General features: G+C 57.6%; 17 non-coding genes and 1 pseudogene across 17 annotated transcripts; all 18 read left to right on the plus strand.

Moving 5' to 3' along the window:
* The first annotated feature begins 1,130 nt into the window (after positions 1-1,130).
* On the plus strand, positions 1,131-1,249 carry LOC144583924 (5S ribosomal RNA). Its single transcript, XR_013537861.1, has one exon. It is a non-coding gene; the product is annotated as a 5S ribosomal RNA (ribosomal RNA).
* A 1,195-nt stretch (positions 1,250-2,444) lies between these two features.
* On the plus strand, positions 2,445-2,563 carry LOC144583925 (5S ribosomal RNA). Its single transcript, XR_013537862.1, has one exon. It is a non-coding gene; the product is annotated as a 5S ribosomal RNA (ribosomal RNA).
* Positions 2,564-3,758: 1,195 nt separating this feature from the next.
* LOC144583926 (5S ribosomal RNA) lies at positions 3,759-3,877 on the plus strand. The gene has a single exon (XR_013537864.1). It is a non-coding gene; the product is annotated as a 5S ribosomal RNA (ribosomal RNA).
* Positions 3,878-5,072: 1,195 nt separating this feature from the next.
* Positions 5,073-5,191, plus strand: LOC144583927 (5S ribosomal RNA). Its single transcript, XR_013537865.1, has one exon. It is a non-coding gene; the product is annotated as a 5S ribosomal RNA (ribosomal RNA).
* Positions 5,192-6,386: 1,195 nt separating this feature from the next.
* Positions 6,387-6,505, plus strand: LOC144583928 (5S ribosomal RNA). Its single transcript, XR_013537866.1, has one exon. It is a non-coding gene; the product is annotated as a 5S ribosomal RNA (ribosomal RNA).
* Positions 6,506-7,700: 1,195 nt separating this feature from the next.
* LOC144583900 (5S ribosomal RNA) lies at positions 7,701-7,809 on the plus strand (annotated as a pseudogene).
* A 1,195-nt stretch (positions 7,810-9,004) lies between these two features.
* LOC144583929 (5S ribosomal RNA) lies at positions 9,005-9,123 on the plus strand. The gene has a single exon (XR_013537867.1). It is a non-coding gene; the product is annotated as a 5S ribosomal RNA (ribosomal RNA).
* A 1,194-nt stretch (positions 9,124-10,317) lies between these two features.
* LOC144583930 (5S ribosomal RNA) lies at positions 10,318-10,436 on the plus strand. Its single transcript, XR_013537868.1, has one exon. It is a non-coding gene; the product is annotated as a 5S ribosomal RNA (ribosomal RNA).
* Positions 10,437-11,631: 1,195 nt separating this feature from the next.
* LOC144583931 (5S ribosomal RNA) lies at positions 11,632-11,750 on the plus strand. Its single transcript, XR_013537869.1, has one exon. It is a non-coding gene; the product is annotated as a 5S ribosomal RNA (ribosomal RNA).
* A 1,195-nt stretch (positions 11,751-12,945) lies between these two features.
* LOC144583933 (5S ribosomal RNA) lies at positions 12,946-13,064 on the plus strand. The gene has a single exon (XR_013537870.1). It is a non-coding gene; the product is annotated as a 5S ribosomal RNA (ribosomal RNA).
* A 1,195-nt stretch (positions 13,065-14,259) lies between these two features.
* Positions 14,260-14,378, plus strand: LOC144583934 (5S ribosomal RNA). Its single transcript, XR_013537871.1, has one exon. It is a non-coding gene; the product is annotated as a 5S ribosomal RNA (ribosomal RNA).
* Positions 14,379-15,573: 1,195 nt separating this feature from the next.
* On the plus strand, positions 15,574-15,692 carry LOC144583893 (5S ribosomal RNA). The gene has a single exon (XR_013537837.1). It is a non-coding gene; the product is annotated as a 5S ribosomal RNA (ribosomal RNA).
* Positions 15,693-16,887: 1,195 nt separating this feature from the next.
* LOC144583936 (5S ribosomal RNA) lies at positions 16,888-17,006 on the plus strand. The gene has a single exon (XR_013537873.1). It is a non-coding gene; the product is annotated as a 5S ribosomal RNA (ribosomal RNA).
* Positions 17,007-18,201: 1,195 nt separating this feature from the next.
* On the plus strand, positions 18,202-18,320 carry LOC144583937 (5S ribosomal RNA). The gene has a single exon (XR_013537875.1). It is a non-coding gene; the product is annotated as a 5S ribosomal RNA (ribosomal RNA).
* Positions 18,321-19,515: 1,195 nt separating this feature from the next.
* Positions 19,516-19,634, plus strand: LOC144583938 (5S ribosomal RNA). Its single transcript, XR_013537876.1, has one exon. It is a non-coding gene; the product is annotated as a 5S ribosomal RNA (ribosomal RNA).
* A 1,195-nt stretch (positions 19,635-20,829) lies between these two features.
* LOC144583939 (5S ribosomal RNA) lies at positions 20,830-20,948 on the plus strand. Its single transcript, XR_013537877.1, has one exon. It is a non-coding gene; the product is annotated as a 5S ribosomal RNA (ribosomal RNA).
* Positions 20,949-22,143: 1,195 nt separating this feature from the next.
* LOC144583895 (5S ribosomal RNA) lies at positions 22,144-22,262 on the plus strand. Its single transcript, XR_013537839.1, has one exon. It is a non-coding gene; the product is annotated as a 5S ribosomal RNA (ribosomal RNA).
* Positions 22,263-23,456: 1,194 nt separating this feature from the next.
* Positions 23,457-23,575, plus strand: LOC144583896 (5S ribosomal RNA). The gene has a single exon (XR_013537840.1). It is a non-coding gene; the product is annotated as a 5S ribosomal RNA (ribosomal RNA).
* Positions 23,576-23,666: the final 91 nt, after the last annotated feature.

Here is a 23,666-nt window from a genome sequence, read left to right on the forward strand (position 1 = left end):
GCAAGGTGGCTTAGGAGCCTGCCCGCGGGGCGGAGAAGAAGGACAGGAGACGGCGAGACCAGCGCTGGCAGTTCGACTCTGCACAACTCGAAAGAGGAAAACCCCGCTCTCAGCCCGCCTGCAGAAGGAGGGCTGCGAAGACGACCCACCCAGGAAGCTGTCCGGTTCGGACAGCTAGCCCTCTTAGTCTGTGCAAGCGCCATGGAAAAGAAGAGGAGCAAGCTAAATTAATTAGCTATTCAATTCCAGGAGAACGGAAAAGCCCGAAAGGGATACCTCGGGGGCCCCTCGAAGCCAACTGTTGTACGTGGACGTGAGCTTTCGTGGATAAAACCCACTTCCCGAGACGGAGGAGCAGTCCGGCGTGGGTGGTCTTGGAAGAAGCCCAGGGTGCCGGTGGGGCACGGGTTCTGCGCGACTCCGATGATAAGTTGGTTTTGCCCGAAGGGTTGGGACTAAGAAGGAGCGGGGTTGCGACTAAGAGGTTTGAATCTTAAAGAGTGGGAGAGCTGAAGGGGCCCGAGCTGCTGCGCCAGAAAGAGTGCTGCGTCCCTGGCCAACCTGGTCTCGGTAGAGCCGCTGACCGTTCGTTCGCTTTGGCGGCATGGAGACACATGGTGACGTCATGTAGCTGATGTGGAACGGAGGTAATCTTTCATTTTCGGTTTTGGAAGAGTCCGCATGTGGAGGCGCTTGTTGCTTGTTGTGTCTGGCCAGGCCAGGGGAGGAGGAGATCTTGGAAGTTGGTCTGAATGCGAAAGTGAAAAGGAGAGGCGAGGTGTGAAATTGTAGAAGCAGCCCCTGGCGGTTTGGTGTTTGGAAGGTGTAGGGGAGTGAAATGGCAGGATGTTGTTGTTGTGGTCGAGTGGGGGGTGTTGTGTTGGAGCGTTGTGAATGAGAGGGGAGCCACTTTGTGGGTGCGTGGTTGCAGGTTGGATGAGGAGGCGGGTCAGTCAAGTCAGTGGTCGGTAGAAGACTAGGAATAATTTTTTCTGGTTCCGTAGGCGTAGGCAGAATCCGCAGGAGGGTTCCGTGGGCAGTGAAAGGTCAGAGGTGAGGCCGAGGTACGTACGTCTGGGGCTTGGCCGGGCGGTTTCGCCTTGAAGAGAGGCAAAGAGAGCAGTCCCTCTGCCTACGGCCATACCACCCTGAACACGCCCGATCTCGTCTGATCTCGGAAGCTAAGCAGGGTCGGGCCTGGTTAGTACTTGGATGGGAGACCGCCTGGGAATACCGGGTGCTGTAGGCTTTTGCTTCCTCGATGGCCTTTTGCTGCCGCCAAGGGCTCGCCCTTCCTCTTTTGCAGGGGCGGGGGCAAGGTGGCTTAGGAGCCTGCCCGCGGGGCGGAGAAGAAGGACAGGAGACGGCGAGACCAGCGCTGGCAGTTCGACTCTGCACAACTCGAAAGAGGAAAACCCCGCTCTCAGCCCGCCTGCAGAAGGAGGGCTGCGAAGACGACCCACCCAGGAAGCTGTCCGGTTCGGACAGCTAGCCCTCTTAGTCTGTGCAAGCGCCATGGAAAAGAAGAGGAGCAAGCTAAATTAATTAGCTATTCAATTCCAGGAGAACGGAAAAGCCCGAAAGGGATACCTCGGGGGCCCCTCGAAGCCAACTGTTGTACGTGGACGTGAGCTTTCGTGGATAAAACCCACTTCCCGAGACGGAGGAGCAGTCCGGCGTGGGTGGTCTTGGAAGAAGCCCAGGGTGCCGGTGGGGCACGGGTTCTGCGCGACTCCGATGATAAGTTGGTTTTGCCCGAAGGTTTGGGACTAAGAAGGAGCGGGGTTGCGACTAAGAGGTTTGAATCTTAAAGAGCGGGAGAGCTGAAGGGGCCCGAGCTGCTGCGCCAGAAAGAGTGCTGCGTCCCTGGCCAACCTGGTCTCGGTAGAGCCGCTGACCGTTCGTTCGCTTTGGCGGCATGGAGACACATGGTGACGTCGTGTAGCTGATGTGGAACGGAGGTAATCTTTCATTTTCGGTTTTGGAAGAGTCCGCATGTGGAGGCGCTTGTTGCTTGTTGTGTCTGGCCAGGCCAGGGGAGGAGGAGATCTTGGAAGTTGGTCTGAATGCGAAAGTGAAAAGGAGAGGCGAGGTGTGAAATTGTAGAAGCAGCCCCTGGCGGTTTGGTGTTTGGTAGGTGTAGGGGAGTGAAATGGCAGGATGTTGTTGTTGTGGTCGAGTGGGGGGTGTTGTGTTGGAGCGTTGTGAATGAGAGGGGAGCCACTTTGTGGGTGCGTGGTTGCAGGTTGGATGAGGAGGCGGGTCAGTCAAGTCAGTGGTCGGTAGAAGACTAGGAAGAATTTTTTCTGGTTCCGTAGGCATAGGCAGAATCCCCAGGAGGGTTCCGTGGGCAGTGAAAGGTCAGAGGTGAGGCCGAGGTACGTACGTCTGGGGCTTGGCCGGGCGGTTTCGCCTTGAAGAGAGGCAAAGAGAGCAGTCCCTCTGCCTACGGCCATACCACCCTGAACACGCCCGATCTCGTCTGATCTCGGAAGCTAAGCAGGGTCGGGCCTGGTTAGTACTTGGATGGGAGACCGCCTGGGAATACCGGGTGCTGTAGGCTTTTGCTTCCTCGATGGCCTTTTGCTGCCGCCAAGGGCTCGCCCTTCCTCTTTTGCAGGGGCGGGGGCAAGGTGGCTTAGGAGCCTGCCCGCGGGGCGGAGAAGAAGGACAGGAGACGGCGAGACCAGCGCTGGCAGTTCGACTCTGCACAACTCGAAAGAGGAAAACCCCGCTCTCAGCCCGCCTGCAGAAGGAGGGCTGCGAAGACGACCCACCCAGGAAGCTGTCCGGTTCGGACAGCTAGCCCTCTTAGTCTGTGCAAGCGCCATGGAAAAGAAGAGGAGCAAGCTAAATTAATTAGCTATTCAATTCCAGGAGAACGGAAAAGCCCGAAAGGGATACCTCGGGGGCCCCTCGAAGCCAACTGTTGTACGTGGACGTGAGCTTTCGTGGATAAAACCCACTTCCCGAGACGGAGGAGCAGTCCGGCGTGGGTGGTCTTGGAAGAAGCCCAGGGTGCCGGTGGGGCACGGGTTCTGCGCGACTCCGATGATAAGTTGGTTTTGCCCGAAGGGTTGGGACTAAGAAGGAGCGGGGTTGCGACTAAGAGGTTTGAATGTTAAAGAGCGGGAGAGCTGAAGGGGCCCGAGCTGCTGCGCCAGAAAGAGTGCTGCGTCCCTGGCCAACCTGGTCTCGGTAGAGCCGCTGACCGTTCGTTCGCTTTGGCGGCATGGAGACACATGGTGACGTCGTGTAGCTGATGTGGAACGGAGGTAATCTTTCATTTTCGGTTTTGGAAGAGTCCGCATGTGGAGGCGCTTGTTGCTTGTTGTGTCTGGCCAGGCCAGGGGAGGAGGAGATCTTGGAAGTTGGTCTGAATGCGAAAGTGAAAAGGAGAGGCGAGGTGTGAAATTGTAGAAGCAGCCCCTGGCGGTTTGGTGTTTGGTAGGTGTAGGGGAGTGAAATGGCAGGATGTTGTTGTTGTGGTCGAGTGGGGGGTGTTGTGTTGGAGCGTTGTGAATGAGAGGGGAGCCACTTTGTGGGTGCGTGGTTGCAGGTTGGATGAGGAGGCGGGTCAGTCAAGTCAGTGGTCGGTAGAAGACTAGGAAGAATTTTTTCTGGTTCCGTAGGCGTAGGCAGAATCCCCAGGAGGGTTCCGTGGGCAGTGAAAGGTCAGAGGTGAGGCCGAGGTACATACGTCTGGGGCTTGGCCGGGCGGTTTCGCCTTGAAGAGAGGCAAAGAGAGCAGTCCCTCTGCCTACGGCCATACCACCCTGAACACGCCCGATCTCGTCTGATCTCGGAAGCTAAGCAGGGTCGGGCCTGGTTAGTACTTGGATGGGAGACCGCCTGGGAATACCGGGTGCTGTAGGCTTTTGCTTCCTCGATGGCCTTTTGCTGCCGCCAAGGGCTCGCCCTTCCTCTTTTGCAGGGGCGGGGGCAAGGTGGCTTAGGAGCCTGCCCGCGGGGCGGAGAAGAAGGACAGGAGACGGCGAGACCAGCGCTGGCAGTTCGACTCTGCACAACTCGAAAGAGGAAAACCCCGCTCTCAGCCCGCCTGCAGAAGGAGGGCTGCGAAGACGACCCACCCAGGAAGCTGTCCGGTTCGGACAGCTAGCCCTCTTAGTCTGTGCAAGCGCCATGGAAAAGAAGAGGAGCAAGCTAAATTAATTAGCTGTTCAATTCCAGGAGAACGGAAAAGCCCGAAAGGGATACCTCGGGGGGCCCTCGAAGCCAACTGTTGTACGTGGACGTGAGCTTTCGTGGATAAAACCCACTTCCCGAGACGGAGGAGCAGTCCGGCGTGGGTGGTCTTGGAAGAAGCCCAGGGTGCCGGTGGGGCACGGGTTCTGCGCGACTCCGATGATAAGTTGGTTTTGCCCGAAGGGTTGGGACTAAGAAGGAGCGGGGTTGCGACTAAGAGGTTTGAATCTTAAAGAGCGGGAGAGCTGAAGGGGCCCGAGCTGCTGCGCCAGAAAGAGTGCTGCGTCCCTGGCCAACCTGGTCTCGGTAGAGCCGCTGACCGTTCGTTCGCTTTGGCGGCATGGAGACACATGGTGACGTCATGTAGCTGATGTGGAACGGAGGTAATCTTTCATTTTCGGTTTTGGAAGAGTCCGCATGTGGAGGCGCTTGTTGCTTGTTGTGTCTGGCCAGGCCAGGGGAGGAGGAGATCTTGGAAGTTGGTCTGAATGCGAAAGTGAAAAGGAGAGGCGAGGTGTGAAATTGTAGAAGCAGCCCCTGGCGGTTTGGTGTTTGGAAGGTGTAGGGGAGTGAAATGGCAGGATGTTGTTGTTGTGGTCGAGTGGGGGGTGTTGTGTTGGAGCGTTGTGAATGAGAGGGGAGCCACTTTGTGGGTGCGTGGTTGCAGGTTGGATGAGGAGGCGGGTCAGTCAAGTCAGTGGTCGGTAGAAGACTAGGAATAATTTTTTCTGGTTCCGTAGGCGTAGGCAGAATCCGCAGGAGGGTTCCGTGGGCAGTGAAAGGTCAGAGGTGAGGCCGAGGTACGTACGTCTGGGGCTTGGCCGGGCGGTTTCGCCTTGAAGAGAGGCAAAGAGAGCAGTCCCTCTGCCTACGGCCATACCACCCTGAACACGCCCGATCTCGTCTGATCTCGGAAGCTAAGCAGGGTCGGGCCTGGTTAGTACTTGGATGGGAGACCGCCTGGGAATACCGGGTGCTGTAGGCTTTTGCTTCCTCGATGGCCTTTTGCTGCCGCCAAGGGCTCGCCCTTCCTCTTTTGCAGGGGCGGGGGCAAGGTGGCTTAGGAGCCTGCCCGCGGGGCGGAGAAGAAGGACAGGAGACGGCGAGACCAGCGCTGGCAGTTCGACTCTGCACAACTCGAAAGAGGAAAACCCCGCTCTCAGCCCGCCTGCAGAAGGAGGGCTGCGAAGACGACCCACCCAGGAAGCTGTCCGGTTCGGACAGCTAGCCCTCTTAGTCTGTGCAAGCGCCATGGAAAAGAAGAGGAGCAAGCTAAATTAATTAGCTATTCAATTCCAGGAGAACGGAAAAGCCCGAAAGGGATACCTCGGGGGCCCCTCGAAGCCAACTGTTGTACGTGGACGTGAGCTTTCGTGGATAAAACCCACTTCCCGAGACGGAGGAGCAGTCCGGCGTGGGTGGTCTTGGAAGAAGCCCAGGGTGCCGGTGGGGCACGGGTTCTGCGCGACTCCGATGATAAGTTGGTTTTGCCCGAAGGGTTGGGACTAAGAAGGAGCGGGGTTGCGACTAAGAGGTTTGAATCTTAAAGAGCGGGAGAGCTGAAGGGGCCCGAGCTGCTGCGCCAGAAAGAGTGCTGCGTCCCTGGCCAACCTGGTCTCGGTAGAGCCGCTGACCGTTCGTTCGCTTTGGCGGCATGGAGACACATGGTGACGTCGTGTAGCTGATGTGGAACGGAGGTAATCTTTCATTTTCGGTTTTGGAAGAGTCCGCATGTGGAGGCGCTTGTTGCTTGTTGTGTCTGGCCAGGCCAGGGGAGGAGGAGATCTTGGAAGTTGGTCTGAATGCGAAAGTGAAAAGGAGAGGCGAGGTGTGAAATTGTAGAAGCAGCCCCTGGCGGTTTGGTGTTTGGTAGGTGTAGGGGAGTGAAATGGCAGGATGTTGTTGTTGTGGTCGAGTGGGGGGTGTTGTGTTGGAGCGTTGTGAATGAGAGGGGAGCCACTTTGTGGGTGCGTGGTTGCAGGTTGGATGAGGAGGCGGGTCAGTCAAGTCAGTGGTCGGTAGAAGACTAGGAAGAATTTTTTCTGGTTCCGTAGGCATAGGCAGAATCCCCAGGAGGGTTCCGTGGGCAGTGAAAGGTCAGAGGTGAGGCCGAGGTACGTACGTCTGGGGCTTGGCCGGGCGGTTTCGCCTTGAAGAGAGGCAAAGAGAGCAGTCCCTCTGCCTACGGCCATACCACCCTGAACACGCCCGATCTCGTCTGATCTCGGAAGCTAAGCAGGGTCGGGCCTGGTTAGTACTTGGATGGGAGACCGCCTGGGAATACCGGGTGCTGTAGGCTTTTGCTTCCTCGATGGCCTTTTGCTGCCGCCAAGGGCTCGCCCTTGCTCTTTTGCAGGGGCGGGGGCAAGGTGGCTTAGGAGCCTGCCCGCGGGGCGGAGAAGAAGGACAGGAGACGGCGAGACCAGCGCTGGCAGTTCGACTCTGCACAACTCGAAAGAGGAAAACCCCGCTCTCAGCCCGCCTGCAGAAGGAGGGCTGCGAAGACGACCCACCCAGGAAGCTGTCCGGTTCGGACAGCTAGCCCTCTTAGTCTGTGCAAGCGCCATGGAAAAGAAGAGGAGCAAGCTAAATTAATTAGCTATTCAATTCCAGGAGAACGGAAAAGCCCGAAAGGGATACCTCGGGGGCCCCTCGAAGCCAACTGTTGTACGTGGACGTGAGCTTTCGTGGATAAAACCCACTTCCCGAGACGGAGGAGCAGTCCGGCGTGGGTGGTCTTGGAAGAAGCCCAGGGTGCCGGTGGGGCACGGGTTCTGCGCGACTCCGATGATAAGTTGGTTTTGCCCGAAGGGTTGGGACTAAGAAGGAGCGGGGTTGCGACTAAGAGGTTTGAATCTTAAAGAGCGGGAGAGCTGAAGGGGCCCGAGCTGCTGCGCCAGAAAGAGTGCTGCGTCCCTGGCCAACCTGGTCTCGGTAGAGCCGCTGACCGTTCGTTCGCTTTGGCGGCATGGAGACACATGGTGACGTCATGTAGCTGATGTGGAACGGAGGTAATCTTTCATTTTCGGTTTTGGAAGAGTCCGCATGTGGAGGCGCTTGTTGCTTGTTGTGTCTGGCCAGGCCAGGGGAGGAGGAGATCTTGGAAGTTGGTCTGAATGCGAAAGTGAAAAGGAGAGGCGAGGTGTGAAATTGTAGAAGCAGCCCCTGGCGGTTTGGTGTTTGGAAGGTGTAGGGGAGTGAAATGGCAGGATGTTGTTGTTGTGGTCGAGTGGGGGGTGTTGTGTTGGAGCGTTGTGAATGAGAGGGGAGCCACTTTGTGGGTGCGTGGTTGCAGGTTGGATGAGGAGGCGGGTCAGTCAAGTCAGTGGTCGGTAGAAGACTAGGAATAATTTTTTCTGGTTCCGTAGGCGTAGGCAGAATCCGCAGGAGGGTTCCGTGGGCAGTGAAAGGTCAGAGGTGAGGCCGAGGTACGTACGTCTGGGGCTTGGCCGGGCGGTTTCGCCTTGAAGAGAGGCAAAGAGAGCAGTCCCTCTGCCTACGGCCATACCACCCTGATCTCGTCTGATCTCGGAAGCTAAGCAGGGTCGGGCCTGGTTAGTACTTGGATGGGAGACCGCCTGGGAATACCGGGTGCTGTAGGCTTTTGCTTCCTCGATGGCCTTTTGCTGCCGCCAAGGGCTCGCCCTTCCTCTTTTGCAGGGGCGGGGGCAAGGTGGCTTAGGAGCCTGCCCGCGGGGCGGAGAAGAAGGACAGGAGACGGCGAGACCAGCGCTGGCAGTTCGACTCTGCACAACTCGAAAGAGGAAAACCCCGCTCTCAGCCCGCCTGCAGAAGGAGGGCTGCGAAGACGACCCACCCAGGAAGCTGTCCGGTTCGGACAGCTAGCCCTCTTAGTCTGTGCAAGCGCCATGGAAAAGAAGAGGAGCAAGCTAAATTAATTAGCTATTCAATTCCAGGAGAACGGAAAAGCCCGAAAGGGATACCTCGGGGGCCCGTCGAAGCCAACTGTTGTACGTGGACGTGAGCTTTCGTGGATAAAACCCACTTCCCGAGACGGAGGAGCAGTCCGGCGTGGGTGGTCTTGGAAGAAGCCCAGGGTGCCGGTGGGGCACGGGTTCTGCGCGACTCCGATGATAAGTTGGTTTTGCCCGAAGGGTTGGGACTAAGAAGGAGCGGGGTTGCGACTAAGAGGTTTGAATCTTAAAGAGCGGGAGAGCTGAAGGGGCCCGAGCTGCTGCGCCAGAAAGAGTGCTGCGTCCCTGGCCAACCTGGTCTCGGTAGAGCCGCTGACCGTTCGTTCGCTTTGGTGGCATGGAGACACATGGTGACGTCGTGTAGCTGATGTGGAACGGAGGTAATCTTTCATTTTCGGTTTTGGAAGAGTCCGCATGTGGAGGCGCTTGTTGCTTGTTGTGTCTGGCCAGGCCAGGGGAGGAGGAGATCTTGGAAGTTGGTCTGAATGCGAAAGTGAAAAGGAGAGGCGAGGTGTGAAATTGTAGAAGCAGCCCCTGGCGGTTTGGTGTTTGGTAGGTGTAGGGGAGTGAAATGGCAGGATGTTGTTGTTGTGGTCGAGTGGGGGGTGTTGTGTTGGAGCGTTGTGAATGAGAGGGGAGCCACTTTGTGGGTGCGTGGTTGCAGGTTGGATGAGGAGGCGGGTCAGTCAAGTCAGTGGTCGGTAGAAGACTAGGAAGAATTTTTTCTGGTTCCGTAGGCGTAGGCAGAATCCCCAGGAGGGTTCCGTGGGCAGTGAAAGGTCAGAGGTGAGGCCGAGGTACGTACGTCTGGGGCTTGGCCGGGCGGTTTCGCCTTGAAGAGAGGCAAAGAGAGCAGTCCCTCTGCCTACGGCCATACCACCCTGAACACGCCCGATCTCGTCTGATCTCGGAAGCTAAGCAGGGTCGGGCCTGGTTAGTACTTGGATGGGAGACCGCCTGGGAATACCGGGTGCTGTAGGCTTTTGCTTCCTCGATGGCCTTTTGCTGCCGCCAAGGGCTCGCCCTTCCTCTTTTGCAGGGGCGGGGGCAAGGTGGCTTAGGAGCCTGCCCGCGGGGCGGAGAAGAAGGACAGGAGACGGCGAGACCAGCGCTGGCAGTTCGACTCTGCACAACTCGAAAGAGGAAAACCCCGCTCTCAGCCCGCCTGCAGAAGGAGGGCTGCGAAGACGACCCACCCAGGAAGCTGTCCGGTTCGGACAGCTAGCCCTCTTAGTCTGTGCAAGCGCCATGGAAAAGAAGAGGAGCAAGCTAAATTAATTAGCTATTCAATTCCAGGAGAACGGAAAAGCCCGAAAGGGATACCTCGGGGGCCCCTCGAAGCCAACTGTTGTACGTGGACGTGAGCTTTCGTGGATAAAACCCACTTCCCGAGACGGAGGAGCAGTCCGGCGTGGGTGGTCTTGGAAGAAGCCCAGGGTGCCGGTGGGGCACGGGTTCTGCGCGACTCCGATGATAAGTTGGTTTTGCCCGAAGGTTTGGGACTAAGAAGGAGCGGGGTTGCGACTAAGAGGTTTGAATGTTAAAGAGCGGGAGAGCTGAAGGGGCCCGAGCTGCTGCGCCAGAAAGAGTGCTGCGTCCCTGGCCAACCTGGTCTCGGTAGAGCCGCTGACCGTTCGTTCGCTTTGGCGGCATGGAGACACATGGTGACGTCGTGTAGCTGATGTGGAACGGAGGTAATCTTTCATTTTCGGTTTTGGAAGAGTCCGCATGTGGAGGCCCTTGTTGCTTGTTGTGTCTGGCCAGGCCAGGGGAGGAGGAGATCTTGGAAGTTGGTCTGAATGCGAAAGTGAAAAGGAGAGGCGAGGTGTGAAATTGTAGAAGCAGCCCCTGGCGGTTTGGTGTTTGGTAGGTGTAGGGGAGTGAAATGGCAGGATGTTGTTGTTGTGGTCGAGTGGGGGGTGTTGTGTTGGAGCGTTGTGAATGAGAGGGGAGCCACTTTGTGGGTGCGTGGTTGCAGGTTGGATGAGGAGGCGGGTCAGTCAAGTCAGTGGTCGGTAGAAGACTAGGAATAATTTTTTCTGGTTCCGTAGGCGTAGGCAGAATCCCCAGGAGGGTTCGTGGGCAGTGAAAGGTCAGAGGTGAGGCCGAGGTACGTACGTCTGGGGCTTGGCCGGGCGGTTTCGCCTTGAAGAGAGGCAAAGAGAGCAGTCCCTCTGCCTACGGCCATACCACCCTGAACACGCCCGATCTCGTCTGATCTCGGAAGCTAAGCAGGGTCGGGCCTGGTTAGTACTTGGATGGGAGACCGCCTGGGAATACCGGGTGCTGTAGGCTTTTGCTTCCTCGATGGCCTTTTGCTGCCGCCAAGGGCTCGCCCTTCCTCTTTTGCAGGGGCGGGGGCAAGGTGGCTTAGGAGCCTGCCCGCGGAGCGGAGAAGAAGGACAGGAGACGGCGAGACCAGCGCTGGCAGTTCGACTCTGCACAGCTCGAAAGAGGAAAACCCCGCTCTCAGCCCGCCTGCAGAAGGAGGGCTGCGAAGACGACCCACCCAGGAAGCTGTCCGGTTCGGACAGCTAGCCCTCTTAGTCTGTGCAAGCGCCATGGAAAAGAAGAGGAGCAAGCTAAATTAATTAGCTATTCAATTCCAGGAGAACGGAAAAGCCCGAAAGGGATACCTCGGGGGCCCCTCGAAGCCAACTGTTGTACGTGGACGTGAGCTTTCGTGGATAAAACCCACTTCCCGAGACGGAGGAGCAGTCCGGCATGGGTGGTCTTGGAAGAAGCCCAGGGTGCCGGTGGGGCACGGGTTCTGCGCGACTCCGATGATAAGTTGGTTTTGCCCGAAGGGTTGGGACTAAGAAGGAGCGGGGTGGCGAGTAAGAGGTTTGAATGTTAAGGAGCGGGAGAGCTGAAGGGGCCCGAGCTGCTGCGCCAGAAAGAGTGCTGCGTCCCTGGCCAACCTGGTCTCGGTAGAGCCGCTGACCGTTCGTTCGCTTTGGCGGCATGGAGACACATGGTGACGTCGTGTAGGTGATGTGGAACGGAGGTAATCTTTCATTTTCGGTTTTGGAAGAGTCCGCATGTGGAGGCGCTTGTTGCTTGTTGTGTCTGGCCAGGCCAGGGGAGGAGGAGATCTTGGAAGTTGGTCTGAATGCGAAAGTGAAAAGGAGAGGCGAGGTGTGAAATTGTAGAAGCAGCCCCTGGCGGTTTGGTGTTTGGTAGGTGTAGGGGAGTGAAATGGCAGGATGTTGTTGTTGTGGTCGAGTGGGGGGTGTTGTGTTGGAGTGTTGTGAATGAGAGGGGAGCCACTTTGTGGGTGCGTGGTTGCAGGTTGGATGAGGAGGCGGGTCAGTCAAGTCAGTGGTCGGTAGAAGACTAGGAAGAATTTTTTCTGGTTCCGTAGGCGTAGGCAGAATCCGCAGGAGGGTTCCGTGGGCAGTGAAAGGTCAGAGGTGAGGCCGAGGTACGTACGTCTGGGGCTTGGCCGGGCGGTTTCGCCTTGAAGAGAGGCAAAGAGAGCAGTCCCTCTGCCTACGGCCATACCACCCTGAACACGCCCGATCTCGTCTGATCTCGGAAGCTAAGCAGGGTCGGGCCTGGTTAGTACTTGGATGGGAGACCGCCTGGGAATACCGGGTGCTGTAGGCTTTTGCTTCCTCGATGGCCTTTTGCTGCCGCCAAGGGCTCGCCCTTCCTCTTTTGCAGGGGCGGGGGCAAGGTGGCTTAGGAGCCTGCCCGCGGGGCGGAGAAGAAGGACAGGAGACGGCGAGACCAGCGCTGGCAGTTCGACTCTGCACAGCTCGAAAGAGGAAAACCCCGCTCTCAGCCCGCCTGCAGAAGGAGGGCTGCGAAGACGACCCACCCAGGAAGCTGTCCGGTTCGGACAGCTAGCCCTCTTAGTCTGTGCAAGCGCCATGGAAAAGAAGAGGAGCAAGCTAAATTAATTAGCTGTTCAATTCCAGGAGAACGGAAAAGCCCGAAAGGGATACCTCGGGGGCCCCTCGAAGCCAGCTGTTGTACGTGGACGTGAGCTTTCGTGGATAAAACCCACTTCCCGAGACGGAGGAGCAGTCCGGCGTGGGTGGTCTTGGAAGAAGCCCAGGGTGCCGGTGGGGCACGGGTTCTGCGCGACTCCGATGATAAGTTGGTTTTGCCCGAAGGTTTGGGACTAAGAAGGAGCGGGGTTGCGACTAAGAGGTTTGAATGTTAAAGAGCGGGAGAGCTGAAGGGGCCCGAGCTGCTGCGCCAGAAAGAGTGCTGCGTCCCTGGCCAACCTGGTCTCGGTAGAGCCGCTGACCGTTCGTTCGCTTTGGCGGCATGGAGACACATGGTGACGTCGTGTAGGTGATGTGGAACGGAGGTAATCTTTCATTTTCGGTTTTGGAAGAGTCCGCATGTGGAGGCGCTTGTTGCTTGTTGTGTCTGGCCAGGCCAGGGGAGGAGGAGATCTTGGAAGTTGGTCTGAATGCGAAAGTGAAAAGGAGAGGCGAGGTGTGAAATTGTAGAAGCAGCCCCTGGCGGTTTGGTGTTTGGTAGGTGTAGGGGAGTGAAATGGCAGGATGTTGTTGTTGTGGTCGAGTGGGGGGTGTTGTGTTGGAGCGTTGTGAATGAGAGGGGAGCCACTTTGTGGGTGCGTGGTTGCAGGTTGGATGAGGAGGCGGGTCAGTCAAGTCAGTGGTCGGTAGAAGACTAGGAAGAATTTTTTCTGGTTCCGTAGGCGTAGGCAGAATCCCCAGGAGGGTTCCGTGGGCAGTGAAAGGTCAGAGGTGAGGCCGAGGTACGTACGTCTGGGGCTTGGCCGGGCGGTTTCGCCTTGAAGAGAGGCAAAGAGAGCAGTCCCTCTGCCTACGGCCATACCACCCTGAACACGCCCGATCTCGTCTGATCTCGGAAGCTAAGCAGGGTCGGGCCTGGTTAGTACTTGGATGGGAGACCGCCTGGGAATACCGGGTGCTGTAGGCTTTTGCTTCCTCGATGGCCTTTTGCTGCCGCCAAGGGCTCGCCCTTCCTCTTTTGCAGGGGCGGGGGCAAGGTGGCTTAGGAGCCTGCCCGCGGGGCGGAGAAGAAGGACAGGAGACGGCGAGACCAGCGCTGGCAGTTCGACTCTGCACAGCTCGAAAGAGGAAAACCCCGCTCTCAGCCCGCCTGCAGAAGGAGGGCTGCGAAGACGACCCACCCAGGAAGCTGTCCGGTTCGGACAGCTAGCCCTCTTAGTCTGTGCAAGCGCCATGGAAAAGAAGAGGAGCAAGCTAAATTAATTAGCTATTCAATTCCAGGAGAACGGAAAAGCCCGAAAGGGATACCTCGGGGGCCCCTCGAAGCCAACTGTTGTACGTGGACGTGAGCTTTCGTGGATAAAACCCACTTCCCGAGACGGAGGAGCAGTCCGGCGTGGGTGGTCTTGGAAGAAGCCCAGGGTGCCGGTGGGGCACGGGTTCTGCGCGACTCCGATGATAAGTTGGTTTTGCCCGAAGGGTTGGGACTAAGAAGGAGCGGGGTTGCGACTAAGAGGTTTGAATGTTAAAGAGCGGGAGAGCTGAAGGGGCCCGAGCTGCTGCGCCAGAAAGAGTGCTGCGTCCCTGGCCAACCTGGTCTCGGTAGAGCCGCTGACCGTTCGTTCGCTTTGGCGGCATGGAGACACATGGTGACGTCGTGTAGCTGATGTGGAACGGAGGTAATCTTTCATTTTCGGTTTTGGAAGAGTCCGCATGTGGAGGCGCTTGTTGCTTGTTGTGTCTGGCCAGGCCAGGGGAGGAGGAGATCTTGGAAGTTGGTCTGAATGCGAAAGTGAAAAGGAGAGGCGAGGTGTGAAATTGTAGAAGCAGCCCCTGGCGGTTTGGTGTTTGGTAGGTGTAGGGGAGTGAAATGGCAGGATGTTGTTGTTGTGGTCGAGTGGGGGGTGTTGTGTTGGAGCGTTGTGAATGAGAGGGGAGCCACTTTGTGGGTGCGTGGTTGCAGGTTGGATGAGGAGGCGGGTCAGTCAAGTCAGTGGTCGGTAGAAGACTAGGAAGAATTTTTTCTGGTTCCGTAGGCATAGGCAGAATCCCCAGGAGGGTTCCGTGGGCAGTGAAAGGTCAGAGGTGAGGCCGAGGTACGTACGTCTGGGGCTTGGCCGGGCGGTTTCGCCTTGAAGAGAGGCAAAGAGAGCAGTCCCTCTGCCTACGGCCATACCACCCTGAACACGCCCGATCTCGTCTGATCTCGGAAGCTAAGCAGGGTCGGGCCTGGTTAGTACTTGGATGGGAGACCGCCTGGGAATACCGGGTGCTGTAGGCTTTTGCTTCCTCGATGGCCTTTTGCTGCCGCCAAGGGCTCGCCCTTCCTCTTTTGCAGGGGCGGGGGCAAGGTGGCTTAGGAGCCTGCCCGCGGGGCGGAGAAGAAGGACAGGAGACGGCGAGACCAGCGCTGGCAGTTCGACTCTGCACAGCTCGAAAGAGGAAAACCCCGCTCTCAGCCCGCCTGCAGAAGGAGGGCTGCGAAGACGACCCACCCAGGAAGCTGTCCGGTTCGGAGAGCTAGCCCTCTTAGTCTGTGCAAGCGCCATGGAAAAGAAGAGGAGCAAGCTAAATTAATTAGCTATTCAATTCCAGGAGAACGGAAAAGCCCGAAAGGGATACCTCGGGGGCCCCTCGAAGCCAACTGTTGTACGTGGACGTGAGCTTTCGTGGATAAAACCCACTTCCCGAGACGGAGGAGCAGTCCGGCGTGGGTGGTCTTGGAAGAAGCCCAGGGTGCCGGTGGGGCACGGGTTCTGCGCGACTCCGATGATAAGTTGGTTTTGCCCGAAGGGTTGGGACTAAGAAGGAGCGGGGTTGCGACTAAGAGGTTTGAATGTTAAGGAGCGGGAGAGCTGAAGGGGCCCGAGCTGCTGCGCCAGAAAGAGTGCTGCGTCCCTGGCCAACCTGGTCTCGGTAGAGCCGCTGACCGTTCGTTCGCTTTGGCGGCATGGAGACACATGGTGACGTCATGTAGCTGATGTGGAACGGAGGTAATCTTTCATTTTCGGTTTTGGAAGAGTCCGCATGTGGAGGCGCTTGTTGCTTGTTGTGTCTGGCCAGGCCAGGGGAGGAGGAGATCTTGGAAGTTGGTCTGAATGCGAAAGTGAAAAGGAGAGGCGAGGTGTGAAATTGTAGAAGCAGCCCCTGGCGGTTTGGTGTTTGGAAGGTGTAGGGGAGTGAAATGGCAGGATGTTGTTGTTGTGGTCGAGTGGGGGGTGTTGTGTTGGAGCGTTGTGAATGAGAGGGGAGCCACTTTGTGGGTGCGTGGTTGCAGGTTGGATGAGGAGGCGGGTCAGTCAAGTCAGTGGTCGGTAGAAGACTAGGAAGAATTTTTTCTGGTTCCGTAGGCGTAGGCAGAATCCCCAGGAGGGTTCCGTGGGCAGTGAAAGGTCAGAGGTGAGGCCGAGGTACGTACGTCTGGGGCTTGGCCGGGCGGTTTCGCCTTGAAGAGAGGCAAAGAGAGCAGTCCCTCTGCCTACGGCCATACCACCCTGAACACGCCCGATCTCGTCTGATCTCGGAAACTAAGCAGGGTCGGGCCTGGTTAGTACTTGGATGGGAGACCGCCTGGGAATACCGGGTGCTGTAGGCTTTTGCTTCCTCGATGGCCTTTTGCTGCCGCCAAGGGCTCGCCCTTCCTCTTTTGCAGGGGCGGGGGCAAGGTGGCTTAGGAGCCTGCCCGCGGGGCGGAGAAGAAGGACAGGAGACGGCGAGACCAGCGCTGGCAGTTCGACTCTGCACAACTCGAAAGAGGAAAACCCCGCTCTCAGCCCGCCTGCAGAAGGAGGGCTGCGAAGACGACCCACCCAGGAAGCTGTCCGGTTCGGACAGCTAGCCCTCTTAGTCTGTGCAAGCGCCATGGAAAAGAAGAGGAGCAAGCTAAATTAATTAGCTATTCAATTCCAGGAGAACGGAAAAGCCCGAAAGGGATACCTCGGGGGCCCCTCGAAGCCAACTGTTGTACGTGGACGTGAGCTTTCGTGGATAAAACCCACTTCCCGAGACGGAGGAGCAGTCCGGCGTGGGTGGTCTTGGAAGAAGCCCAGGGTGCCGGTGGGGCACGGGTTCTGCGCGACTCCGATGATAAGTTGGTTTTGCCCGAAGGGTTGGGACTAAGAAGGAGCGGGGTTGCGACTAAGAGGTTTGAATCTTAAAGAGCGGGAGAGCTGAAGGGGCCCGAGCTGCTGCGCCAGAAAGAGTGCTGCGTCCCTGGCCAACCTGGTCTCGGTAGAGCCGCTGACCGTTCGTTCGCTTTGGCGGCATGGAGACACATGGTGACGTCATGTAGCTGATGTGGAACGGAGGTAATCTTTCATTTTCGGTTTTGGAAGAGTCCGCATGTGGAGGCGCTTGTTGCTTGTTGTGTCTGGCCAGGCCAGGGGAGGAGGAGATCTTGGAAGTTGGTCTGAATGCGAAAGTGAAAAGGAGAGGCGAGGTGTGAAATTGTAGAAGCAGCCCCTGGCGGTTTGGTGTTTGGTAGGTGTAGGGGAGTGAAATGGCAGGATGTTGTTGTTGTGGTCGAGTGGGGGGTGTTGTGTTGGAGCGTTGTGAATGAGAGGGGAGCCACTTTGTGGGTGCGTGGTTGCAGGTTGGATGAGGAGGCGGGTCAGTCAAGTCAGTGGTCGGTAGAAGACTAGGAAGAATTTTTTCTGGTTCCGTAGGCGTAGGCAGAATCCCCAGGAGGGTTCCGTGGGCAGTGAAAGGTCAGAGGTGAGGCCGAGGTACATACGTCTGGGGCTTGGCCGGGCGGTTTCGCCTTGAAGAGAGGCAAAGAGAGCAGTCCCTCTGCCTACGGCCATACCACCCTGAACACGCCCGATCTCGTCTGATCTCGGAAGCTAAGCAGGGTCGGGCCTGGTTAGTACTTGGATGGGAGACCGCCTGGGAATACCGGGTGCTGTAGGCTTTTGCTTCCTCGATGGCCTTTTGCTGCCGCCAAGGGCTCGCCCTTCCTCTTTTGCAGGGGCGGGGGCAAGGTGGCTTAGGAGCCTGCCCGCGGGGCGGAGAAGAAGGACAGGAGACGGCGAGACCAGCGCTGGCAGTTCGACTCTGCACAACTCGAAAGAGGAAAACCCCGCTCTCAGCCCGCCTGCAGAAGGAGGGCTGCGAAGACGACCCACCCAGGAAGCTGTCCGGTTCGGAGAGCTAGCCCTCTTAGTCTGTGCAAGCGCCATGGAAAAGAAGAGGAGCAAGCTAAATTAATTAGCTATTCAATTCCAGGAGAACGGAAAAGCCCGAAAGGGATACCTCGGGGGCCCCTCGAAGCCAACTGTTGTACGTGGACGTGAGCTTTCGTGGATAAAACCCACTTCCCGAGACAGAGGAGCAGTCCGGCGTGGGTGGTCTTGGAAGAAGCCCAGGGTGCCGGTGGGGCACGGGTTCTGCGCGACTCCGATGATAAGTTGGTTTTGCCCGAAGGGTTGGGACTAAGAAGGAGCGGGGTTGCGACTAAGAGGTTTGAATCTTAAAGAGCGGGAGAGCTGAAGGGGCCCGAGCTGCTGCGCCAGAAAGAGTGCTGCGTCCCTGGCCAACCTGGTCTCGGTAGAGCCGCTGACCGTTCGTTCGCTTTGGCGGCATGGAGACACATGGTGACGTCATGTAGCTGATGTGGAACGGAGGTAATCTTTCATTTTCGGTTTTGGAAGAGTCCGCATGTGGAGGCGCTTGTTGCTTGTTGTGTCTGGCCAGGCCAGGGGAGGAGGAGATCTTGGAAGTTGGTCTGAATGCGAAAGTGAAAAGGAGAGGCGAGGTGTGAAATTGTAGAAGCAGCCCCTGGCGGTTTGGTGTTTGGAAGGTGTAGGGGAGTGAAATGGCAGGATGTTGTTGTTGTGGTCGAGTGGGGGGTGTTGTGTTGGAGCGTTGTGAATGAGAGGGGAGCCACTTTGTGGGTGCGTGGTTGCAGGTTGGATGAGGAGGCGGGTCAGTCAAGTCAGTGGTCGGTAGAAGACTAGGAAGAATTTTTTCTGGTTCCGTAGGCGTAGGCAGAATCCCCAGGAGGGTTCCGTGGGCAGTGAAAGGTCAGAGGTGAGGCCGAGGTACGTACGTCTGGGGCTTGGCCGGGCGGTTTCGCCTTGAAGAGAGGCAAAGAGAGCAGTCCCTCTGCCTACGGCCATACCACCCTGAACACGCCCGATCTCGTCTGATCTCGGAAGCTAAGCAGGGTCGGGCCTGGTTAGTACTTGGATGGGAGACCGCCTGGGAATACCGGGTGCTGTAGGCTTTTGCTTCCTCGATGGCCTTTTGCTGCCGCCAAGGGCTCGCCCTTCCTCTTTTGCAGGGGCGGGGGCAAGGTGGCTTAGGAGCCTGCCCGCGGGGCGGAGAAGAAGGACAGGAGACGGCGAGACCAGCGCTGGCAGTTCGACTCTGCACAACTCGAAAGAGGAAAACCCCGCTCTCAGCCCGCCTGCAGAAGGAGGGCTGCGAAGACGACCCACCCAGGAAGCTGTCCGGTTCGGACAGCTAGCCCTCTTAGTCTGTGCAAGCGCCATGGAAAAGAAGAGGAGCAAGCTAAATTAATTAGCTATTCAATTCCAGGAGAACGGAAAAGCCCGAAAGGGATACCTCGGGGGCCCCTCGAAGCCAACTGTTGTACGTGGACGTGAGCTTTCGTGGATAAAACCCACTTCCCGAGACGGAGGAGCAGTCCGGCGTGGGTGGTCTTGGAAGAAGCCCAGGGTGCCGGTGGGGCACGGGTTCTGCGCGACTCCGATGATAAGTTGGTTTTGCCCGAAGGGTTGGGACTAAGAAGGAGCGGGGTTGCGACTAAGAGGTTTGAATCTTAAAGAGCGGGAGAGCTGAAGGGGCCCGAGCTGCTGCGCCAGAAAGAGTGCTGCGTCCCTGGCCAACCTGGTCTCGGTAGAGCCGCTGACCGTTCGTTCGCTTTGGCGGCATGGAGACACATGGTGACGTCGTGTAGCTGATGTGGAACGGAGGTAATCTTTCATTTTCGGTTTTGGAAGAGTCCGCATGTGGAGGCGCTTGTTGCTTGTTGTGTCTGGCCAGGCCAGGGGAGGAGGAGATCTTGGAAGTTGGTCTGAATGCGAAAGTGAAAAGGAGAGGCGAGGTGTGAAATTGTAGAAGCAGCCCCTGGCGGTTTGGTGTTTGGTAGGTGTAGGGGAGTGAAATGGCAGGATGTTGTTGTTGTGGTCGAGTGGGGGGTGTTGTGTTGGAGCGTTGTGAATGAGAGGGGAGCCACTTTGTGGGTGCGTGGTTGCAGGTTGGATGAGGAGGCGGGTCAGTCAAGTCAGTGGTCGGTAGAAGACTAGGAAGAATTTTTTCTGGTTCCGTAGGCATAGGCAGAATCCCCAGGAGGGTTCCGTGGGCAGTGAAAGGTCAGAGGTGAGGCCGAGGTACATACGTCTGGGGCTTGGCCGGGCGGTTTCGCCTTGAAGAGAGGCAAAGAGAGCAGTCCCTCTGCCTACGGCCATACCACCCTGAACACGCCCGATCTCGTCTGATCTCGGAAGCTAAGCAGGGTCGGGCCTGGTTAGTACTTGGATGGGAGACCGCCTGGGAATACCGGGTGCTGTAGGCTTTTGCTTCCTCGATGGCCTTTTGCTGCCGCCAAGGGCTCGCCCTTCCTCTTTTGCAGGGGCGGGGGCAAGGTGGCTTAGGAGCCTGCCCGCGGGGCGGAGAAGAAGGACAGGAGACGGCGAGACCAGCGCTGGCAGTTCGACTCTGCACAACTCGAAAGAGGAAAACCCCGCTCTCAGCCCGCCTGCAGAAGGAGGGCTGCGAAGACGACCCACCCAGGAAGCTGTCCGGTTCGGACAGCTAGCCCTCTTAGTCTGTGCAAGCGCCATGGAAAAGAAGAGGAGCAAGCTAAATTAATTAGCTATTCAATTCCAGGAGAACGGAAAAGCCCGAAAGGGATACCTCGGGGGCCCCTCGAAGCCAACTGTTGTACGTGGACGTGAGCTTTCGTGGATAAAACCCACTTGCCGAGACGGAGGAGCAGTCCGGCGTGGGTGGTCTTGGAAGAAGCCCAGGGTGCCGGTGGGGCACGGGTTCTGCGCGACTCCGATGATAAGTTGGTTTTGCCCGAAGGGTTGGGACTAAGAAGGAGCGGGGTTGCGACTAAGAGGTTTGAATCTTAAAGAGCGGGAGAGCTGAAGGGGCCCGAGCTGCTGCGCCAGAAAGAGTGCTGCGTCCCTGGCCAACCTGGTCTCGGTAGAGCCGCTGACCGTTCGTTCGCTTTGGCGGCATGGAGACACATGGTGACGTCGTGTAGCTGATGTGGAACGGAGGTAATCTTTCATTTTCGGTTTTGGAAGAGTCCGCATGTGGAGGCGCTTGTTGCTTGTTGTGTCTGGCCAGGCCAGGGGAGGAGGAGATCTTGGAAGTTGGTCTGAATGCGAAAGTGAAAAGGAGAGGCGAGGTGTGAAATTGTAGAAGCAGCCCCTGGCGGTTTGGTGTTTGGAAGGTGTAGGGGAGTGAAATGGCAGGATGTTGTTGTTGTGGTCGAGTGGGGGGTGTTGTGTTGGAGCGTTGTGAATGAGAGGGGAGCCACTTTGTGGGTGCGTGGTTGCAGGTTGGATGAGGAGGCGGGTCAGTCAAGTCAGTGGTCGGTAGAAGACTAGGAAGAATTTTTTCTGGTTCCGTAGGCGTAGGCAGAATCCGCAGGAGGGTTCCGTGGGCAGTGAAAGGTCAGAGGTGAGGCCGAGGTACGTACGTCTGGGGCTTGGCCGGGCGGTTTCGCCTTGAAGAGAGGCAAAGAGAGCAGTCCCTCTGCCTACGGCCATACCACCCTGAACACGCCCGATCTCGTCTGATCTCGGAAGCTAAGCAGGGTCGGGCCTGGTTAGTACTTGGATGGGAGACCGCCTGGGAATACCGGGTGCTGTAGGCTTTTGCTTCCTCGATGGCCTTTTGCTGCCGCCAAGGGCTCGCCCTTCCTCTTTTGCAGGGGCGGGGGCAAGGTGGCTTAGGAGCCTGCCCGCGGGGCGGAGAAGAAGGACAGGAGACGGCGAGACCAGCGCTGGCAGTTCAACTCTGCACAACTCGAAAGAGGAAAACCCCGCTCTCAGCCCGCCTGCAGAAGGAGGGCTGCGAAGACGACCCACCCAGGAAGCTGTCCGGTTCGGACAGCTAGCCCTCTTAGTCTGTGCAAGCGCCATGGAAAAGAAGAGGAGCAAGCTAAATTAATTAGCTATTCAATTCCAGGAGAACGGAAAAGCCCGAAAGGGATACCTCGGGGGCCCCTCGAAGCCAACTGTTGTACGTGGACGTGAGCTTTCGTGGATAAAACCCACTTCCCGAGACGGAGGAGCAGTCCGGCGTGGGTGGTCTTGGAAGAAGCCCAGGGTGCCGGTGGGGCACGGGTTCTGCGCGACTCCGATGATAAGTTGGTTTTGCCCGAAGGGTTGGGACTAAGAAGGAGCGGGGTTGCGACTAAGAGGTTTGAATCTTAAAGAGCGGGAGAGCTGAAGGGGCCCGAGCTGCTGCGCCAGAAAGAGTGCTGCGTCCCTGGCCAACCTGGTCTCGGTAGAGCCGCTGACCGTTCGTTCGCTTTGGCGGCATGGAGACACATGGTGACGTCGTGTAGCTGATGTGGAACGGAGGTAATCTTTCATTTTCGGTTTTGGAAGAGTCCGCATGTGGAGGCGCTTGTTGCTTGTTGTGTCTGGCCAGGCCAGGGGAGGAGGAGATCTTGGAAGTTGGTCTGAATGCGAAAGTGAAAAGGAGAGGCGAGGTGTGAAATTGTAGAAGCAGCCCCTGGCGGTTTGGTGTTTGGTAGGTGTAGGGGAGTGAAATGGCAGGATGTTGTTGTTGTGGTCGAGTGGGGGGTGTTGTGTTGGAGCGTTGTGAATGAGAGGGGAGCCACTTTGTGGGTGCGTGGTTGCAGGTTGGATGAGGAGGCGGGTCAGTCAAGTCAGTGGTCGGTAGAAGACTAGGAAGAATTTTTTCTGGTTCCGTAGGCGTAGGCAGAATCCCCAGGAGGGTTCCGTGGGCAGTGAAAGGTCAGAGGTGAGGCCGAGGTACGTACGTCTGGGGCTTGGCCGGGCGGTTTCGCCTTGAAGAGAGGCAAAGAGAGCAGTCCCTCTGCCTACGGCCATACCACCCTGAACACGCCCGATCTCGTCTGATCTCGGAAGCTAAGCAGGGTCGGGCCTGGTTAGTACTTGGATGGGAGACCGCCTGGGAATACCGGGTGCTGTAGCTTTTGCTTCCTCGATGGCCTTTTGCTGCCGCCAAGGGCTCGCCCTTCCTCTTTTGCAGGGGCGGGGGCAAGGTGGCTTAGGAGCCTGCCCGCGGGGCGGAGAAGAAGGACAGGAGACGGCGAGACCAGCGCTGGCAGTTCGACTCTGCACAACTCGAAAGAGGAAAACCCCGCTCTCAGCCCGCCTGCAGAAGGAGGGCTGCGAAGACGACCCACCCAGGAAGCTGTCCGGTTCGGACAGCTAGCCCTCTTAGTCTGTGCAAGCGCCATGGAAAAGAAGAGGAGCAAGCTAAATTAATTAGCTATTCAATTCCAGGAGAACGGAAAAGCCCGAAAGGGATACCTCGGGGGCCCCTCGAAGCCAACTGTTGTACGTGGACGTGAGCTTTCGTGGATAAAACCCACTTGCCGAGACGGAGGAGCAGTCCGGCGTGGGTGGTCTTGGAAGAAGCCCAGGGTGCCGGTGGGGCACGGGTTCTGCGCGACTCCGATGATAAGTTGGTTTTGCCCGAAGGGTTGGGACTAAGAAGGAGCGGGGTTGCGACTAAGAGGTTTGAATGTTAAAGAGCGGGAGAGCTGAAGGGGCCCGAGCTGCTGCGCCAGAAAGAGTGCTGCGTCCCTGGCCAACCTGGTCTCGGTAGAGCCGCTGACCGTTCGTTCGCTTTGGCGGCATGGAGACACATGGTGACGTCGTGTAGGTGATGTGGAACGGAGGTAATCTTTCATTTTCGGTTTTGGAAGAGTCCGCATGTGGAGGCGCTTGTTGCTTGTTGTGTCTGGCCAGGCCAGGGGAGGAGGAGATCTTGGAAGTTGGTCTGAATGCGAAAGTGAAAAGGAGAGGCGAGGTGTGAAATTGTAGAAGCAGCCCCTGGCGGTTTGGTGTTTGGTAGGTGTAGGGGAGTGAAATGGCAGGATGTTGTTGTTGTGGTCGAGTGGGGGGTGTTGTGTTGGAGCGTTGTGAATGAGAGGGGAGCCACTTTGTGGGTGCGTGGTTGCAGGTTGGATGAGGAGGCGGGTCAGTCAAGTCAGTGGTCGGTAGAAGACTAGGAAGAATTTTTTCTGGTTCCGTAGGCGTAGGCAGAATCCCCAGGAGGGTTCCGTGGGCAGTGAAAGGTCAGAGGTGAGGCCGAGGTACGTACGTCTGGGGCTTGGCCGGGCGGTTTCGCCTTGAAGAGAGGCAAAGAGAGCAGTCCCTCTGCCTACGGCCATACCACCCTGAACACGCCCGATCTCGTCTGATCTCGGAAGCTAAGCAGGGTCGGGCCTGGTTAGTACTTGGATGGGAGACCGCCTGGGAATACCGGGTGCTGTAGCTTTTGCTTCCTCGATGGCCTTTTGCTGCCGCCAAGGGCTCGCCCTTCCTCTTTTGCAGGGGCGGGGGCAAGGTGGCTTAGGAGCCTGCCCGCG

Source organism: Pogona vitticeps, chromosome 6 (genome assembly GCF_051106095.1).
Source record: "Pogona vitticeps strain Pit_001003342236 chromosome 6, PviZW2.1, whole genome shotgun sequence".
Classification (NCBI taxonomy): Eukaryota; Metazoa; Chordata; class Lepidosauria; order Squamata; family Agamidae; genus Pogona; species Pogona vitticeps.